Source organism: Globicephala melas, chromosome 2 (genome assembly GCF_963455315.2).
Source record: "Globicephala melas chromosome 2, mGloMel1.2, whole genome shotgun sequence".
Lineage (NCBI taxonomy): Eukaryota > Metazoa > Chordata > Mammalia > Artiodactyla > Delphinidae > Globicephala > Globicephala melas.
The window spans coordinates 29,838,105-29,854,753 of record NC_083315.2 but is presented as its reverse complement, the minus strand read 5'-3'; the positions used below and the strand labels follow the sequence as shown (position 1 = coordinate 29,854,753).

The window sequence follows — 16,649 nt, the reverse complement described above, 5'->3', positions numbered from 1 at the left end:
TCTTCAGTAAAGGTTTTAATTTCTCCATCAAGTCCGAATGAGATCCTTGCTGGATAGAGTAATCTTGGTTGTCAGTTTTTTCCTTTCATCACTTTAAATATATCCTGCCACTCCCTTCTAGCTTGCAGAGTTTCTGTTGAAAAATCAGCTGATAACCTTATGGGGATTCCCTAGTATGTTATTTGCTGCTTTTCCTTTCCTGCTTTTAATATTTTTTCTTTGAATTTAATTTTTGTTGGTTTGATTAATGTGTGTCTTGGTGTGTTTCTCCTAGGGTTTATCCTGCACGGGACTCTGCGCTTCCTGGACTTGGGTGGCTATTTCCATTTCCATGTTAGGGAAGTTTTGAAATATAACCTTTTCAAATATTTTCTCAGATCCTTTCTCTTTCTTTTCTTCTTCTGAGACCCCTGTAATTCAAATGTTGGTGCATTTAATGTTGTCCCAGAGGTCTCTGAGACTGTCCTCAATTCTTTTCATCCTTTTTTCTTTATTCTGCTCCATGGCAGTTATTTCCACCATTCTAACTTCCGGCTCACTTATCTGTTCTTCTGCCTCAGTTATTCTGCTATTGATTCCTTCTAGTGTATTTTTCATTTCAGTTATTGTGTTGTTCATCACTGTTTGCTCTTTAGTTCTCTTCTAGGTCTTTGTTAAATATTTTTTATATTATCACAATCCCTGCCTCCATTCTATTTCTGAAAGTTTCTATCATCTTTACTATCATTGCTCTGAATTCTTTTTCAGGTAGGTTGCCTATTTCCTCTTCATTTATTTGATCTTGTAGGTTTTTACCTTGCTCCTTCATCTGTAACAATTTTTTTGGTCGTCTCATTTTTTTTTTTTGATGGGTTAAGCTGTGTTCCTGTCTTCCTGGTTGTTTGCCCTGAGGCATCCAGTACTGGAGTTTGCAGGCAGTTGGATAGAGCCGAGTCTTGGTGCTGAGATGAGGATCTCTGGGAGACCTCACTCTGATGAATATTCCCTGTGGTCTGAGTTTCTCTGTTAGTCCAGTAGTTTGGACTTGGCACTCCCATCACATGAGTCAGACCTGACCCCCGGCCTGGGAACCAAGATCCCGCGAACCACGTGGCACGTCAAAGAAAAACAAAAGGAACAGTATAGTAACAAAGAATAATAAAATAAAATAAAATTAGAAAAATTAAAAATTCATTAGAAAAAATAAAAATATAAGTAAAACAACAAAAGAAAGGTAAAAGAGAACCAAACAGCCAAAAAAAAAAAAAAAGGCGGGGGGGGGGACAAACCAAAAGGAGCAGAACGATAACAAAGAATAAAAAATAAAATTAGAAAAATTAAAAATTTATTAGAAAAAATTAAAATATAAATGAAACAACAATAACAATGAGGTAAAACAGAACCACAACCTCAAAAAAAAGAAAAAAATAGACAAAAAAGGGCCAGAAAAGTCCTTGGCTGTGGAGGGTGGGGCTTAGGTGGGGGTGGAGTTTAGGGTGGGGGCGAGGCCTAGGCTCAGGAACCACACAGCCTGGAAAAGGCAGCATGGCTGGAGAGGGCCTCAGAGTGTGCAGTGCAGAGATAAGGCCCTAGGCGGGGATGCAGAGGTAGGGCTTAGGCCCAGCGCAGGTGGAGGGGGACTTGGAGGGCAGGGGATCTGGCCCAGGAGCTCAGCAGGCTCTTGGGGGCCCGAGTGGGCAGGGGAAATGCTGGCCTAGTTCCCTTCTGATCCTCCAGTCCCCCAAGGGTTTCTGCCTGTCCCTGCTGATCCCCTCATTGTGGGTGGGCCCCTCCTGAGCAAGGGAGTAGCTTCCTCTGCTGCTCTTCTTACCTGCAAAACAAAGCAGGTTAAGTTGCAGAACCCCAGTCTCCTTGTCAGAGTGTGGTTGTCATAGTGGAACAGTCACATTGCCGAATTCCACAGTTTCAGTGGGGAATGTCCCTGCCTCCCTGACTTATATAGGGCTTTAAGGTCATGTAATCTCCTTGAGTCTTTCTCACGCAAGGAATTTTCTCTCACCTTTTTTCACACCTTACATCAAAAGGTGTGACTGCAAGTTGTGCTGTAGTGTTTTCATGCATTTTAGGCTTATCTGGACATTTGTGTCTATTTTTAGCAGTATATTTATTTTTGGAAAGAACAACTAATTTTTCTTTTTTTAGTATGCCTATGTTTTTCTAAATTCCACAATGCTTATCATGGTACAATATAGAGAACATAATATTTACTATTTAAATATCACTTGGAGTGTATTTCTTAGGGCCTCCCTTATCTTCGTATATTAGTGCAAACAGCAACATCACCGAAGTACTAAGCTCTAACGGCCACGCATACTCTACATAGAGAAGAGAAAATGAAATAGAATTTTTATTCAGTAAAATGGCAATCATACAAACATGGGATGCCTTCATTTAATACTTTCATACACGCATTTGAACATCAAAGCCAGTGTGCCTACTTCTGAAAAAATAGGCTTTCCCATATGACAAAAGATGAGTCTACCTTTGTTTACAGGTTTACCTGGGGAATCTTTTCTGATCCGGTAGACTGGTAGCTTCATAGCTGGGTATTTGAATTCTTTTCTTTTAGCTTTTATCTTGGTGTGGGGTTTCATTTTCTTTATCATACGGTCAAATGAAGAGGTTTCAGGTAGGAAGGAATGAATAATGATTTGGCCTATCCAAGCCTATGGAAAGATAGCTACCACTTTGCTTCACAGCACTTGCGTTGGGATTTTATGAATCCCAGTGGTTATGTCCATGTCATTGCGTGGCCATCTTCATGAAATATATAGTATGCAGAATGATTTATCAGTCTGTTTCAGAATTTCTTATAAAGGATCTCTCAATTGCAATCTGGCATACTAACCCAAACTAAACTCAAGAAATGCCATGAGTGGAATACAGAATTAGAAATTTTACTATTTCTAGAGGAAAAGACAGGCTATACAATGCTTCATATCATTCCTAATCCGTGAATCACTGGGTCGTGAAGAATGGATAATGCCTAGACAGAATGTGCAATTTCCCCCCTTAAGACCTCAGATGTTATTTATCATTTCTGTTCCCCATTCTTTGGGAGGCAAAGACTCATCTCTGACCTACGTTTCTTGCATTTCATAGGACCATGACCTTAGCAGAAAAATGGGTGGAGGTGGGGAGAGAAATTGCTTTAACATAACACATTGTAAAATATCCATCTAATATCAATCATCTTTGTATGAATATATGTATGTGAGTATGAATGTCTATCTTTGTATCTATACATCTCTCTATTGACCTACCAAATTTTTTTTTCTCATTCCCTACAATTCATGGGTTCTATTTCACTCCCCTTTAGAAGCCATATAAGTTACAAATAAATTTGTGATTCATTCAAATGGCGCCCCATCATTTTTGATAGTTTCTAAATATGTTGAAATTTCATTTTCCAGTATCTTTGTTCATTGGGCTGTTTGAAATATCATTTCAAAAATAGGCTAGCCAGTAAAGCGACCATACGCCAATAAAAATTAATTTCAAATATAGGTTAACCAATTTTTTCTTACTGTCTGGGAATTTTCTATCAAGTGTGAAGAGTTTCCTGACTTGCCCTGGGTAGATTAAACAAACAAACAAACAAAAAATACCTTGCCTTAACTGACATCACTTGATTTCAGTGAGCCTCACATCAATGCTGCATTACTAAAAGGTAACATTCATGTGTCCTGGGACCGTGCTCCCTGTGTTGGCAGCTCAAAGTTCTTGTACCCATCCCTTCATTCCAATCTCAAATGGCTTCTCTAACAGACATCTATTCTTTACTTCAGTGAAGCTTAGAAGATTCTGGAAAGTAGAGTCAGTGCCTACTCAAACCCTATGCAATGATAGAAGGAAAGAGTAGAGCTATTTGTTTTTTTTACATCTTTATTGGAGTATAATTGCTTTACAATGGTGTGTTAGATTCTGCTTTATAACAAAGTGAATCAGTTATACATATACATATGTTCCTGTATCTCTTCCTTCTTGCGTCTCCCTCCCTCCCACCCTCCCCATCCCTCCCCTCCAGGTGGTCACAAAGCACCAAACTGATCTCCCTGTGCTATGCGGCTGCTTCCCACTAGCTATCCACTTTACGTTCGGTAGTGTATATATGTCCATGCCACTCTCTCACTTTGTCACAGCTTACCCTTCCCCTCCCCATATCCTCAAGTCCATTCTCTAGTAGGTCTGTCTTTATTCCTGTCTTACCCCTAGGTTCTTCATGACATTTTTTTCCCTAAAATTCCATATATATGTGTTAGCATACAGTATTTGGCTTTCTCTTTCTGAGTTTCTTCACTCTGTATGACAGACTCTAGGTCCATCCACCTCATTACAAATAGCTCAATTTCGTTTCTTCCTATGTCTGAGTAATATTCCATTGTATATATGTGCCACATCTTTTTATCCATTCATCCGATGATGGACACTTAGGTTGTTTCCATCTCTGGGCTATTGTGAATAGAGCTGCAATGAACATTTTGGTACATGACGCTTTTTGTGTTTTTTTTTTTTCATTTTAACAACTTTATTGGAGTATAATTGCTTTACAATGGTATGTTAGTTTCAGCTTCACAACAAAATGAATCAGTTATATATAAACATGTGTTCCCATATCTCTTCCCGCTTGCATCTCCCTCCCTCCCACCCTCCCTATCCCACCCCTCCAGGCGGTCACAAAGAACCGAGCTGATCTCCCTGTGCTATGCGGCTGCTTCCCACTAGCTATCTACCTTACGTTTGGTAGTGTATATATGTCCATGCCTCTCTCTCGCTTTGTCACCGTTTACCCTTCCCCCTCCCCATAGCCTCAAGTCCATTCTCTAGTAAGTCTGTGTCTTTATTCCTGTTTCACCCCTAGGTTTTTCATGACATTTTTTTTTTAAATTCCATATATATGTGTTAGCATACGGTATATGTCTCTCTTTCTGAACATTTTGGTACATGACTCTTTTTGAATTATGGTTTTCTCAGGGTATATGCCCAGTAGTGGGATTGCTGGGTCATATGGTAGTTCTATTTGTAGTTTTTTAGGGAACCTCCATACTGTTCTCCATAGTGGCTGTACCAATTCACATTCCCACCAGCAGTGCAGGAGTGTTCCCTTTTCTCCACACCCTCTCCAGCATTTATTGTTTCTAGATTTTTTTGATGATGGCCATTCTGACTGGTGGGAGATGATATCTCATTATAGTTTCGATTTGCATTTCTCTAATGATTAATGATGTTGAGCATTCTTTCATGTGTCTCTTGGCAGTCTGTATATCTTCTTTGGAGAAATGTCTATTTAGGTCTTCTGCCCATTTTGGGATTGGGTTGTTTTTTTGTTATTGAGCTGCATGAGCTGCTTGTAAATTTTGGAGATTAATCCTTTGTCAGTGAATTCATTTGCAAACATTTTCTCCCATTCTGAGGGTTATTTTGGGTCTTGTTTATGGTTTCCTTTGCTGTGCAAAAGCTTTGAAGTTTCATTAGGTCCCATTTGTTTATTTTGTTTTTATTTCCATTTCTCTAGGAGGTGGGTCAAAAAGGATCTTGCTGTGATTTATGTCATAGAGTGTTCTGCCTATGTTTTCCTCTAACAGTTTGATAGTTTCTGCCTTACATTTAGGTCTTTAATCCATCTTGAGCTTATTTTTGTGTATGGTATTAGGGAGTGATTTAATCTCATACTTTTACATGTACCTGTCCAGTTTTCCCAGCACCATTTATTGAAGAGTCTGTCTTTTCCCCATTGTATATCCTTGCCTCCTTTGTCATTAGTTGACCATAGGTGCATGGATTTATCTCTGGGCTTTCTATCCTGTTCCATTGATCTATATTTCGGTTTCTGTGCCAGTACCATACTGTCTTGATTACTGTAGCTTTGTACTATAGTCTGAAGTCAGGGAGCCTGATTCCTCCAGCTCCGTTTTTCGTTCTCAAGATTGCTTTGGCTATTCGGGGTCTTTTGTGTTTCCATACAAATGGTGAAATTTTTTGTTCTAGTTCTGTGAAAAATACCAGTGGTAGTTTGATAGGGATTGCATTGAATCTGTAGATTGCTTTGGGTAGTAGTCATTTTCACAATGTTGATTCTTCCAATCCAAGAACGTGGTATATCTCTCCATCTATTTGTATCATCTTTAATTTCTTTCATCAGTGTCTTATAGTTTTCTGAATACAAGTCTTTTGTCTCCTTAGGTAGGTTTATTCCTAGATATTTTATTCTTTTTGTTGCAATGGTAAATGGGGTGTTTTCTTGATTTCAGTTTCAGATTTTTCATCATTAGTGTATAGGAATGCCAGAGATTTCTGTGCATTAATTTTGTATCCTGTTACTATACCAAATTCATTGATTAGCTCTCATAGTTTTCTGGTAGCATCTTTAGGATTCTCTGTGTAGAGTATTATGTCATCCGCAAACAGTGACAGCTTTACTTCTTCTCTTCCGATTTGAATTCCTTTTATTTCCTTTTCTTCTCTGATTGCTGTGGCTAAAACTTCCAAAACTATGTTGAATAAGAGTGGTGAGAGTGGGCAACCTTCTGTTGTTCCTGATCTTAGTGAAAATGATTTCAGGTTTTCACCATTGAGGACGATGTTGGCTGTGGGTTTGTCATATATGGACTTTATTATGTTGAGGAAAGTTCCCTCTATGCCTACTTTCTGCAGGGTTTTTATCATAAATGGGTGTTGAATTTTGTCGAAAGCTTTCTCTGCATCTATTGAGATGATCATATGGTTTTTCTCCTTCAATTTGTTAATATGGTGTATCATGTTGATTGATTTGCGTATACTGAAGAATCCTTGCATTCCTGGAATAAACCCCACTTGATCATGGTGTACGATCCTTTTAATGTGCTGTTGGATTCTGTTTGCTAGTATTTTGTTGAGGATTTTTGCATCTGTGTTCATAACTGATATTGGCTTGTAGTTTTCTTTCTTTGTGACATCCTTGTCTGGTTTTGGTTCAGGGTGATGGTGGCCTCGTAGAATGAGTTTGGGCGTTTTCCTCCCTCTGCTATATTTTGGAAGAGTTTGAGAAGGATAGGTGTTAGCTCTTCTCTAAATGTTTGATAGAATTCGCCTGTGAACCCATCTGGTCCTGGGCTTTTGCTTGTTGGAAGATTTTTAATCACAGTTTCAATTTCAGTGCTTGTGATTGGTCTGTTCATATTTTCTGTTTCTTCCTGATTCAGTCTTAGCAGGTTGTGCATTTCTAAGAATTTGTCCATTTCTTCCAGGTTGTCCATTTTATTGGCATAGACTTGCTTGTAGTAATCTCTCATGATCGTTTGTATTTCTGCAGTGTCAGTTGTTACTTCTCCTTTTTCATTTCTAATTCTATTGATTTGAGTCTTCTCCCTTTTTTTCTTGATGAGTCTGGCTAATGGTTTACCAATTTTGTTTATCTTCTCAAAGACTCAGCTTTTAGTTTTATTGATCTTTGCTATCGTTTCCTTCATTTCTTTTTATGTCTGATCTGATCTTTATGATTTCTTTCCTTCTGCTAACTTTGGGGTTCTTTTGTTCTTCTTTCTCTAATTGCTTTAGGTGCAAGGTTAGGTTGTTTATTCGAGATGATTCCTGTTTCTTAAGGTAGGATTGTATTGCTATAAACTTCCCTCTTAGAACTGCTTTTGCTGCATCCCATAGGTTTTGGATCATCGTGTCTCCATTGTCATTTGTTTCTAGGTATTTTTAAATTTTCTCTTCAATTTCTTCACTGATCACTTTGTTATTAAGTAGTGTATTGTTTAGCCTCCATGTGTTTGTATTTTTTACAGATCTTTTCCTGTAATTAATATCTAGTCTCATAGCGTTGTGGTCAGAAAAGATACTTGAAACAACTTCAATTTTCTTAAACTTATCAATTCTTGACTTGTGACCCAAGATTATGATCCATCCTGGAGAATGTTCCATGAGCACTTGAGAAAAATGTGTATTCTGTTGGTTTTGGATGGAATGTCCTATAAATATCAATTAAGTCCATCTTGTTTAATGTACCATTTAAAGCTTATGTTTCCTTATTTATTTTCATTTTGGATGATCTCTCCATTGGTGAAAGTGGGCTGTTAAAGTCCCCTACTATGAATGTGTTACTGTCGATTTCCCCTTTTATGGCTGTTAGTATTTGCCTTATGTATTGAGGGGCTCCTATGTTGGGTGAATAAATATTTATAATTGTTATATCTTCTTCTTGGATCAATCCTTTGATCATTATGTAGTGTCCTTCTTTGTCTCTTCTAATAGTCTTTATTTTAAAGTCTGTTTTGTCTAATATGAGAATTGCTACTCCAGCTTTCTTTTGGTTTCAACTTGCATGGAATATCTTTTTCCATCCCCTTACTTTCAGTCTGTATGTGTCTCTAGGTCTGAAGTGGGTCTCTTGTAGACAGCATATATAAGGGTCTTGTTTTCGTATCCATTCAGCCAATCTGTGTCTTTTGGTGGGAGCATTTAGTCCATTTACATTTAAGGTAATTATCGATATGTATGTTCCTACTCTCATTTTCTAAATTGTTTTGGGTTCGTTATTGTAGGTCTTTTCCTTCTCTTGTGTTTCTTGCCTAGAGAAGTTCCTTTAGCATTTGTTGTAAAGCTGGTTTGGTGGTGCTGAACTCTCTCAGCTTTTGCTTGTCTGTAAAGGTTTTAATTTCTCCATCGAATCTGAATGAGATCTTTGCTGGGTAGAGTAATCTTGGTTGCAGTTTTTTCTCCTTCACCACTTTCGGTATGTCCTGCCACTCCTTTCTGGCTTGCAGAGTTTCTGCTGAGAGATCAGCTGTTAACCTTACGGGGATTCTCTTGTGTGTTATTGGTTGTTTTTCCCTTGCTGCTTTTAATATGCTTTCTTTGTATTTAATATTTGACGGTTTGATTAATATGTGTCTTGGATATTTCTCCTTGGATTTATCCTGTATGGGACTCTCTGTGCTTCCTGGACTTGATTAACTATTTCCTTTACCATAATTAGGGAGGTTTTCAACTATAATCTCTTCAAATATTGTCTCAGTCCCTTTCTTTTTCTCTTCTTCTTCTGGAACCCCTATAATTCGAATGTTGGTGCATTTAATGTTGTCCCAGAGGTCTCTGAGACTGTCCTCAGTTCTTTTCATTCTTTTGTCTTTATTCTACTCTGCAGTAGTTATTTCCACTATTTTATTTTCCAGGTCACTTATCCGTTCTTCTGGCTCAGTTATTCTGCTATTGATCCCATCTAGAGTATTTTTAGTTTCATTTATTGTGTTGTTCATCGTTGCTTGTTTCATCTTTAGTTCTTCTAGGTCATTGTTAAATGTTTCTTGCATTTTCTCTATTCTATTTCCAAGATTTTGGATCATCTCTACTATCATTATTCTGAATTCTTTTTCAGGGAGACTGCCAATTTCCTCTTCATTTGTTAGGTCTGGTGGGTTTTTATCTTGCTCCTTCATCTGCTCTGTGTTTTTCTGTCTTCTCATTTTGCTTATCTTACTGTGTTTGGGGTCTCCTTTTTGCAGGCTGCAGGTTCGTAGTTCCTGTTGTTTTTAGTGTATGTCCCCAGTGGGTAAAGTTGGTTCAGTGGGTTGTGTAGGCTTCCTGGTGGAGGGGACCAGTGCCTGTGTTCTGGTGGATGAGGTTGGATCTTATCTCTCTGGTGAGCAGGTCCACGTCTGGTGGTGTGTTTTGGGTTGTCTATGGCCTTATTATGATTTTAGGCAGCCTCTCTGCTAATGGGTGGGGTTGTGTTCCTGTCTTGCTAGTTGTTTGCCATAGGGTGTCCAGCACTGTAGCTTGCTGGTCGTTGACTGAAGCTGGGTGCTGGTGTTGAGATGGAGATCTCTGGGAGATTTTCGCCATTTGAAATTATGTGGAGCTGGGAGGTCTCTTGTGGACCAGTGTCCTGAAGTTGGCTCTCCCACCTCAGAGGCACAGCACTGACTCCTGGCTGCAGCACCAAGTGCGTTTCATCCACATGGCTCAGAATAAAAGGGAGAAACAGTAGAAAGAAAGAAAGAGAAAGGAAGGAAGGAAGGGAGGAAGGAAGGTAAAATAAAATTATTAAAATAAAAAATAATTATTAAGAAAAAAAATTTTTTCAAGAAAAATAAAAAGACGGACGGATAGAACCCTAGGAGAAATGGGGAAAGCTAAGCTATACAGACAGAATCTTACACAGAAGCATACACATACACACTCACAAAAAGAGGAAAAGGGGAAAAAATAATATATCGTGCTCTCAAAGTCCACCTCCTCAATTTGGGATGATACGCTGTATTCAGGTATTCCACAGATGCAGGGTACATCAAGTTGATTGTGAAGCTTTAATCCGCTGCTTCTGAGGCTGCTGGGAGAGATTTCCTTTTCTCTTCTTTGTTCGCACAGCTCCCGGGGCTCAGCTTTGGATTTGGCCCTGCCTCTTTGTGTAGGTCGCTGGAGGGCGTCTGTTCTTTGCTCAGACAGGATGGGGTTAAAGGAGCAGCTGCTCGGGGGCTCTGGCTCACTCAGGCCGGGAGGAGAGAGGGGTGCGGTTGTGGGATGAGCCTGCGGCAGCAGAGGTCAGCGGGACGTTGCACCAGCCTGAGGTGCGCCATGCGTTCTCCAGGTGAAGTTGTCCGTGGATCCCGGGACCCTGGCAGTGGCGGGCTGTACAGGCTCTGGGGAGGGGAGGTGTGGATAGTGACCTGTGCTCGCACACAGGCTTCTTGGTGGCGGCAGCAGCAGCCTTAGTGTCTCATGCCCGTCTCTGGGGTCCGCACTGCTAGTCGCGGGTTGCTCCCATCTCTGGAGCTCCTTTAAACAGCGCTCTTAATCCCCTCTCCTCACGTACCTGGAAACAAAGAGGGAAGAAAAAGTCTCTTGCCTCTTCGGCAGGTCCAGACATTTCCCCGGACTCCCTCCTGGCTAGCCGTGGTGCACTAACCCCCTGTAGGCTGTGTTCACTCCGCCAACCCCAGTCCTCTCCCTGTGCTCCGACTGAAGCCCGAGCCTCAGCTCCCAGCCCCGCCCGCCCTGGTGGGTAAGCAGACAAGCCTCTCAGCCTGGTGAGTGCTGGTCGGCACCGATCCTCTGTGCGGGAATCCCTCCGCTTTGCCCTCGGCACCCGTTGCTGTGCTCTCCTCCGCAGCACTGAAGCTTCCCCCCTCTGCCACCCGCAGTTTCCGCCCGTGAAGGGGCTTCCTAGTCTGTGGAAACCTTTCCTCCTTCACAGGTCCCTCCCACTGATGCAGATCCTGTCCCTATTCTTATGTCTGTGTTTATTTTTTCTTTTGCCCTACCCAGGTATGTGGGGAGTTTCTTGCCTTTTGGGAGGTCTGAGGTCTTCTGCCAGCGTTCAGTAGGTGTTCTGTAGGAGTTTTTCCATGTGTAGATATATTTCTGGTGTATCTGTGGGGAGGAAGCAGATCTCCACGTTTTACTCTTCCGCCGTCTTCCTGCTTCTCTCCACTATTTGGGTTTTGTCAGAGTCCATCATTCAGTGAAAGGCCGGATTTGGTCACAAGACAGGGGAGGAAAAGGCATAAACTGTGACGTAGGTCACTGGCAACAGGTTCATATCCACAGTTGTAGCAGGCTCTGGGTGTAGCCCAAAGGGGAGCCTATTTCCTACATATTTAAAAGACCTTTTGGTTTCCTCCAACCACAGTGGCTTTTCTGTCTTGGAGGTACAGAGTTCTGCAGAAGGAAGACGTACTCCCCAAACAGGTGTTCTCTAGGATGGAGGGAGCAGCCATTGGCTCCTCCCAGGAAGTTCCCTCTATAAAGCTACATAGTTTTCCTTGGTTCTAGTCAGACTGTGTCCTGTGTTAGAAAAAGGAGATGACATGGGACTTAGGGGATATCCTGGCACACCACCTCCAGTGGGTCTCAAACATTGCCGCCTAATCCACTCATCTGGAGAGCAGATGAAATCCCAATACCCGGGCCTCAAAACAGACAACCAAAACATGGGATCCTTTGAAGTAAGATTGAGGCATATGTAGCTACTAAAATTCACCCTCAGAGTGGCATGTGGGCCCCAGTGAGAACAAGTCAGCTTACAGTGCTTATCACATTCTCCATGCCTGACATTGACAAGGGCACACTGTGTATGTGCATATACTGACCAGTGAGTGGTCTTGGGGGCAGAGGTGCCTGAGAGTCTATATTTCTGAATAGCCTTAGTCCTTCCAAGCTCCTCTGTCCTCCCAGTTCCATAAGCTTTGAGGATAAAAAATGTCAAGGGGATCTTCAAGGCTGAAAAATAAAAACCATGTATGTCATGACTTGTTTTGCCTAGAATTTTATTGGTATTGAAAGAAAAATTTTAAACAAAGCTTTAGAATAATGTTTACTAAGGAAATAATAATAAACAAAGCCACAGGAGCAGTCCCCTGTATGATTTACATGGAAAGAAGTCTGCAGAATCCACAAATCTCATCTTAACTCAGGGCCCTGCTGTCATTCTGTAAAGCAGAGTTAGGCCCTTTAGTCAGCTGCAATACTTTCAGACATTTGCCACCAATTCCAGATTCTCACCACAGCTTTCTATTTACACCACAGTTAAAACTTTCTCGTGTAATTGTCTCAAAGTTGTCTACAAAGGATTGAGTTTGCAAAAGAATTGACATTCCAGTTTGATAAGCACCATTTCCATGTTGACTCTAATTCCATCAGGAGAAAATGCAGTGCTTTCCACATGTGTGTCCCTAAGCAAAACCTGGGTTTCCACTACTGTTTCACCCCCCCACCCCCCAGAGGTGAAGAATCACTGATTCACCAGGGACAGGCCACTCCTTCGGACTTCCCCTCTCTGTTCCACAGTCACCTCCAGGGTACCTGGGGCTGAAGGACATGTCTTAGTGGTCATTGGTGTCTCCCTCTCACTCACTCTCTTCAGAGGAAGAAGAAATCTGAAGGTCACCATAGAGGACACTCCAGGGGCCTGGGGCACAGTGCTCCTCAGACTTCTTGCCCATGGCTGGGCTCTGAGCAGGAGGGGTTGGCTTCTCAGCAGGAGACAAAGAGGGAGATGTCATGTATGTGCAGCTCCACCAGGCTTTGCCTACTCTCCTGAAGAGCATCCTGAGAGGCTGGCCTGGAACATGTTTGAGGGGTGGAGGCTGGACTCTGGTGTAGGCCTGGAGAGTATTCAGGTAAGATGTGTTGTGTGGAGGCTGGAGGTTAATGCTTTGCACCTGTGCAGGTGTCTTCCTGGTCACTTGGGGTGCCACGGTTGGCCCAGGTCTGGTGGTACTGGGTGGAGGCTGCAGATTCTGAAAAACCCCCGGATCTGGTCTCAGGGTGCTCTTCTTGGGAAATTGGATGGGACTCAGTCTCGGTTTCTTTGGTGGGTTCAGACAAGCCAGGGTGGAGATCTGAGCAGATCTCTTGCCTGGTGCCTGGATGCTGCTTATGAAGTCCTGGACCAAACTTCTCTTGATGGGACGCCCTGAGGGCCAGGTGGATTTCAGGTCATCAATCCCGATCAGTGAGCTAATTGGGCGATCCATCTCCAGGACAGATTTCCTCTGGGATGCCTGGATGAGCATTGGCCGTTGTGGAGGCGGTAGGAGAGCACCAAAAAGAGAAAGACAAAATGTTAGAATTTCCTCATTGTCCCGTAAAAATTAAAATTAACCAAACAACATCTCCTATATTAAATTTCACAGTAAGAGACAGACGAGGAGTCAACTTAAATGTAATGAGTTACTCAACCTCTGGGGTGGTCACCAAAAACGAAACAGCCATATCCTGTTGATACATTTTAAACATCAGCTCGAAAAAGAGGAAGATTGTAATCAATGTCTGTTGTTTAACTAATGGAGACAAGGTTTTTATACACTCTTCTTGGGACTGTACACTGCTTAGTGTCTTGCAGGCCCTGTGATGGTGAAATGAGTTTTGATGGCCAATTTTGGAGGATGCCTCGCAATTGAAAACTGGCTCTTCTAACTTCAGAGATTCAGCTTATGGCATGGTATGGCTAAAATGACTTTCATTTCCCCTGCCAATATACTCTATTCTTCCCAGAGAGGCAAGGAAGAATGCAGAATGAAAGAAATGGAGGAAAATGGCATCTGAAAGCTCCACTAAATGACCCCATTGGTCAGAGGGAATGGGAACAATTTCCTCACACAAAAGGGGATGGGGAGACCAGGGTTACCCAGGAGGGAAAGAGTGTAGGAACCAGGAGGGACTCACCCTCACAGAGTTGCAGGATTCTGTCACTTCTTTTCATTGGCTGCTGCCCCCCTTGGGGTCTCCTGGGAAATCTCCACCCCTCCCTTCCCCCAGCTACCCCTCAGGGGCACTGGTCCCCCCCAATGCCCTCAGGACCCACGTGACCAGAGGGGACCTAGGAAGGCAGAGAATAAGGCCCAGGACCTCAGCAGGCTCCCCAGGGCCCAAGTGGGTGGGGAACATGCTAGCTGCTTTCCCTTTCATTCCTCTGATCTCCTGAGGGTCTCTCCCTGTTCCCGTTGCTCCCCTCACTGAGGGTGGGCCCCTCCAGGTATGGGTACCCCTCCCCTCCCCCAGCTTCCCTTCATGAGTGCTGGTCCCATCCTGCCTCCACTTCTCCTTTCCCCTCTCTCCCCCACATGTCCTACCTGGTCACTCTGGGGTTCCTCCCATCCCATTAGGTGTCTGTGGTTCCCTACCAGTGCTTGGTAGGTGCCCTAATTGTTTTGAGACATGAACTCTGTGTCCTCCTACCCTGCCATCTTGACTCCGCTCCTATATCACATTGTTTTCATTCCTGTAGCTTTGTAGTAGTATCTAAAGTCTGGAAGGGTTTATGGTTCCTGCTTTATTCTTTTTCCTCAGGTTGCTTTGTCAACTCTCGGTCTTTTATGGTTCTGTATAAATTTTAGGATTATTTGTTCTTGTTCTGTAAAAAATGCCACGGATAATTTGATGGGGATCACATTATATCTGCAGGTTGCTTTGGGTATTATGGCCATTTTAACAATATTAATTCTTCAAGAGCATGGAATATCCCTTTCTTTGAATCATCTTCAATTTCCTTTATTAATATTTTATAGTTCTCAGCATATAAGTCTTTCACCTACTTGGTGAGGTTTACTCCTAAGTATTTTATTTTTTGATGTGATTTTAAAAGGAATTGTTTGTTTACATTGCTTTTTTAATATCTCATTGTAAATGTAAACAAATGAAACCAATTTCTGTATGTTAATCTTGTATCCTGCTACCTTCCTGAATCTGATTATCAGTTCTAGTAGTTCTTTTATGGACTCTATAGTTTTCTGTGTATAGTACTATGTCATCTGCATAGAATGAAAATTTTACCTCTTCTCTTCCAATCTGGATACCTTTTCTTTTTCTTGTCTTATTGCTGTCACCAGGACTATGTTGAAGAGAAGTGGTGAGACTGGGCATCCTTGTCATGTTCCAGATTTTAGTGGTAAGCCTTTCTGCTTTTTACTATTGAGTAGTATATTGGCTGTGGGTTTGTCATAAATAGCTTTTATTATGTTGGGATATGTTCCCTTTATGCCCACTTTTGCAAGGGTTTTTATCATGAATGGATGTTGAATTTTAGGAAATGCTTTTTCTGCATCTCTTTAGATGATCATGTGGATCTTGTCTTTTTTTGTTGTTGTTGATATGGTGTATCACATTGATTTGTGTATGTTGAATCATCCTTTTAACCCTTAGATAAATCCAATGTGGTCATGGTATATGACTTTTTATGTGTTATTTGATCCAGTTTGCTAATATTTTATTGATAGTTTTTGCATCTATATTCATCAGAGATATTGGCCTGTAATTTTTTTTTGGTAGCATCTTTGTCTGGTTTTGGGATCAGGGTGATGGTGGCTTCATAGAATGTCTTTGGGAGTATTCCTTCCTGTTCAACCTTTTGGAAGAGGCTGAAAACAATTGGTTTAAGTTCTTTTTTGTATGTTTGGTAGAATTTGCCTGTGAAGCCATCTGGTCCTGGACTTTTGCTGGTAGGGAATTTTTTAGTTTACAGATTCTATTTCACTTCTATTGATAGGTCTGTTCAAATTGTCTGTTTCTTCTTGATTCAGTTTTTTTTTTTTGCAGTACGCGGGCCTCTCACTGTTGTGGCCTCTCCCGTTGCGGAGCACAGGCTCCAGACACGCAGGCTCAGAGGCCATGGCTCACAGGCCCAGCTGCTTCACGGCATGTGGGATCTTCCCGGACCGGGGACCTGTGTCCCCTGCATCAGCAGGCGGACTCTCAACCACTGGCGCCACCAGGGAAGCCTGGTCTGTACTTTTTAAGCTAAGCCTTTACTGAAACTAGAATTTTTGTCTCTGAGAGAAAGTTGTACTGATAACCAAAATGAGGATATTGTCTTCATTTTACATGTTTTGTTTGTTTATTTAAAATTACTTGAAATGATATTTGGTTAGTTTCTTCATGATAATGAGATCCTCCCAATGTGTTATATTGTACAAATATCCTCACTTCCAATCATCTATTATAAGTTTTTCTTCTTGTCACCAAGTTTTATTTACTTGAGTGTAAAACAGGACCTTAATAGTCTCAGTGTAGTCTCTGTCCCTGAATTGTGTTCAGTCTTTTAGGCATAACTCAGGCCTCCTCGTCAGAAAGTGCATTTTAACAGTATTTTCATGTGACTCACACGTGCTTTTTTTTTTAACTAAGTAGGGCAGGTGTACTTATTCTCAATTTGATAGCATTTTGAATAA

General features: G+C 41.6%; 1 long non-coding RNA gene across 3 annotated transcripts in view; it reads left to right on the top strand.

Moving 5' to 3' along the window:
• LOC115864551 (uncharacterized) overlaps positions 1-16,427 on the top strand; it is a 64,763-nt gene extending 48,336 nt beyond the window's left edge. The window contains exons 4-7 of one of the 3 annotated variants that reach the window (XR_009562810.1): positions 13,816-13,924; positions 15,312-15,370; positions 15,882-15,920; positions 16,018-16,427. This is a non-coding gene — a long non-coding RNA (uncharacterized lncRNA). The remainder of the gene's footprint in view (positions 1-13,815; positions 13,925-15,311; positions 15,371-15,881; positions 15,921-16,017) is intronic. The other 2 variants (XR_009562811.1, XR_004043999.2) reach the window with 2 other exon arrangements.
• Positions 16,428-16,649: the final 222 nt, after the last annotated feature.